Source organism: Vulpes lagopus, chromosome 10, assembly GCF_018345385.1.
Source record: "Vulpes lagopus strain Blue_001 chromosome 10, ASM1834538v1, whole genome shotgun sequence".
Classification (NCBI taxonomy): Eukaryota; Metazoa; Chordata; class Mammalia; order Carnivora; family Canidae; genus Vulpes; species Vulpes lagopus.
The window spans coordinates 76,967,854-76,971,991 of NC_054833.1; the positions used below are offsets into that span (position 1 = coordinate 76,967,854).

Below are 4,138 nucleotides of genomic sequence, written 5' to 3' on the forward strand. Positions count from 1 at the left end.
ATATACTTTTAGAACTTACAAGTATTGGTATCTACCCTTACTTCTTCACTTCCCAAAGGACTTCTGGAGCTGTGGAAAATGTTATGGGGACTTAGAGGTAAGGGTATAACATTATTATTATTATTTATTTATTTATTTTATTTTTGGCTGGGTACAGCATACTTTATTGATGGTACATGACAAGGTAGGGCTCCCCAAGCCCCTCCCCTTCCTCAGGGTCTAGGATGTAAATTGGAGGTCAGGAGATTCTCAGTGTGTTGAGGAATTAAGTTGGGGCAGAGACTCCCCAGCAGCTGAGGGTCTCTCTCTTCCTCTTGTTCTTGCTGGGGTTGGTGGTCCAGGAGGCTCTTACTCCTTGGAGGCCATGTGGACCATGAGGTCCGCCACCTGGTTGCTGTAGCCGAATTCATTGTCATACCAGGAAATGAGCTTGACGAAGTGGTCAATGAGGGCAATGCCAGCCCTGGCGTCGAAGGTGGAAGAGTGGGTGTCACTGTTGAAGTCACAGGAGACAACCTGGTCCTCAGTGTAGCCCAGGATGCCCTTGAGGGGGCCCTCTGATGCCTGCTTCACTACCTTCTTGATGTTGTCATATTTGGCAGCTTTCTCCAGGCGGCAGGTCAGATCCACAACTGACACATTGAGGGTGGGGACACAGAAGGCCATGCCAGTGAGCTTCCCGTTCAGCTCAGGGATGCCCTTGCCCACAGCCTTGGCGGTGCCAGTGGAAGCAGGGATGATGTTCTGGGGAGCCCCTTGGCCGTCAAGCCACAGATTCCCAGAGGGGCCGTCCACGGTCTTCTGGGTAGCAGTGATGGCATGGACGGTGGTCATGAGGCCCTCCACCATGCTGAAGTGGTCATGGATGACTGACTAGAGGAGCCAAGCAGTTGGTGGTGCAGGAGGCATTGCTGACAATCTTGAGGGAGTTGTCATACTTCTCATGGTTCATGCCCATCACAAACATGGGGGCATCAGCAGAAAGGGCAAAGATGATGACCCTCTTGGCCCTGCTCTTCAAGTGAGCCCCAGCCTTCTCCATGGTGGTGAAGACCCCAGTGGACTCCACAACATACTCAGCACCAGCATCACCCCGTTTGATGTTGGCGGGATCTCGCTCCTGGAAGATGGAGATGGACTTCCCGTTGATGACAAGTTTCCCGTTCTCAGCCTTGACTGTGCGGTGGAATTTGCCGTGGGTAGAATCATACTGGAACATGTACACCATGTAGTTGAGATCAATGAAGGGATCATTGATGGTGACAATATCCATTTTGCCAGAGTTAAAAGCAGCCCTGGTGACCACGTGCCCAATACAGCCAAATCCGTTCACTCCGACCTTCACCATTGTGTCTCGGGGCCGCAGCTGGCACTGCACCAGATGTGGCTGTCTGTCGAATGGGGAGGAGCAGAGAGCCGGGTATAACATTATTATTATTCTTTTTTAAAGATTTCATTTATTTATTCATGAGAGGCACAGAGAGAGAGAGGCAGAGACACAGGCAGAGGGAGAAGCAGGCTCCATGCAGGGAACCTGAAGTGGGACTTGATCCTGGGTCTCCAGGATCACACCCCGGGGCTATAAAGGTGGCGCTAAACCGCTGAGCCACCAGGGATGCCAAGGGTGTAACATAATTAATTAACATAATTAACATACTAGACAGGAATCTTTGGGTTGTAAGAAATAAAAATACAACTCAGACTTGACTAAACAAATAACAAGTATACAAACAAAGCAAAAGGCAACTTATCATCTCATATATTTTAGCAGTTCAAAAGGTATGTAAACTTTAGGAAAGGCTGGATCCAGGGATATAATTTATATCTTCAAGGATATTTATTCTCCATGTTTTATGTCTTAATTCCTGTGTTGACTTCATACTGAAGTAGCATCAATTCATGTAATAGCAAAGATGGCCAACAATTATTTAGCCTTATAATGTCCTTATGAATATTGATGGAAGGTGATGAGTGTCTCTCCATGCTCCTATTTCTTTTAAGACTGTTGGGAAAAGCTTTAATTGTCCCAGTTTTGGCCAAGTATTCATCCATAGGGATGGATTAAAAAGAGGCGATCTTCACCTGAACGAGAAAAACTGAGTAATGAGGGTTGGGGACGATTCCTCAAAGAGACAATAGGCAGAAAATATACTCATGGATGAGGATCAGTGCTGGAGGCCGAAGGCACAAGATAAAAAATGTTCACATTCTTTTCCTCTAGGAATTCATAGCCTAGTGATAGACATAGTATGTAAGCAAATAGTACAGGACGTGGAAATAACCACAAAATAAAAGTCTGATAAAATAGACTTCATTAAATAGACACTAAGAAAATGAATAGGTTGGGCAGCCCAGGTGGCTCAGCGGTTTAGCGCCGCCTTCAGCCCAGGGCGTGATCCTGGAGACCCAAGATCGAGTCCCACGTCAGGCTCCCTTCATGGAGCCTGCTTCTCCCTCTGCCTGTGTCTCTGCCTCTCTCTCTCTCTCTTTCTGTATCTCATGAATAAAAAAATAAAAATCTTTAAAAAAAAGAATATGAGTAGGCAAGCATAGAGTGGTAAGAAATATTCATAAAACATATCTGCATAAAAACATTTTTATTTTTTAATGAAAAAAACAAAGTTCCAATTTTTTAAAATAGGCAAAAAGCTTGGATACCTCATAAAAGAAAGCACATGAGTGGCCAATAAATCCATGAAAAGTTTCTCAACATCATTAGTTACCAAAGAAATGCAAATTGAAACCACAGTGAGATACCACTACCTAACACTTAGAACAGCTAAAATTAAAGAGATTGACAATAAATGTTGCAGATAATGTAGAACAGCTGATCTCTCTTATATTCCTGGTGGGAATGTAAAATAGTATAATCATTTTGTAAAATTGTACATCTACCCTATGACCCAGCAATTCATTCCTAGGTATTAATCCAAGATAAATAGAAATATGTGTTCACATACAAAAATGATTTGTATGTGAAAATTCATAGAAGCTTTATTGTTAATAGCTCCAAACTGGAAACAACCCAAATGCCTATTAACACAAGAATGGATAAACAAACTGTGGTGTACCCATACAAGGGAATATTAGTCATTAAAAAAAAAAAAGAATGAAGTACTGATATATGTAATGACATGAATGAATCTCATAGAAAGTACGTCAAATGAAAGGAACTGTCCATAAAAGAGTACCAACTGTATGATTGCATTTCTGTGAAGTTCTCAGCTAACAGGATGCAAAATAATTTATGAAAGAAAATAACTGGCTTGAGCTTGTCTGGAGGGTGGAGAGGTAGGGGTCAGGAGGAAGCCTAACCATGAAAGGACATGAGAAAACTCTCTGGAGAGATAGAAATGTTCAAAACCTTGATAGATGTGTGGATTGCACAAGCATACCCATTTGTAACATTGCATTTCATTACATGTAAACTTCACATTAAATGAAAAAAAAAAAGTATTTTAAAAAAACTAGGTAGAGAGTGAGGCAAGGTATGGAAAGATCAGGGATAACAGGATGTTTGTAACTGTGGAAGCTGGACGATGGGTACCCAGAAGTTCACTAGACTATTTTATTTACTTTGTCTAAGTTTGAAATTTTCCATAAAAAAGAGGTTTTTTTAGGGTAGCCCCGGTGGCGCAGCAGTTTAGCGCTGCCTACAGCCAGGGGTGTGATCCTGGAGACCCGGGATCAAGTCCGATGTCGGGCTCCCAGAGTGGAGCTTGCTTCTCCCTCTGCCTCTCTCTCTCTCTCTCTCTCTCTCTCTCTCTCTCTCTCTCTCTGTGTGTGTGTGTGTGTGTGTCTCAATAAATAAATAAAATCTTTTTTTTAAGAGTTTTTTTTAAAAGCAAATAAATTCACATTTAACAATATGATGACTTCCATGAGAAAAATAGGAACTAAAACTAAAACCCTAGGGCAATTACCTGCCTGGGGAGTTAGGGATGGGAGCAAGGGGTAAAAGTGTCTCTTGGAAAAGGCATTCAAGAAGAGAGGACATTTGGTTTTGGAGTTACTGGCCAAAAAGGACTAAAACGGTTGGAAATGCCCAGAATAGACAGTGAGCCATTAGAGAACACCAAGGAGCTTCTTCTTCTTCTTTTTCTTCTTCTTCTTCTTTTTCTTCTTCCTCCTCTTCTTC

General features: G+C 42.7%; 1 pseudogene; it reads right to left on the minus strand.

Annotated features, from left to right (window-relative positions):
• Positions 1-333: 333 nt before the first annotated feature.
• On the minus strand, positions 334-1,348 carry LOC121500247 (annotated as a pseudogene).
• Between the last annotated feature and the right edge of the window lie 2,790 nt (positions 1,349-4,138).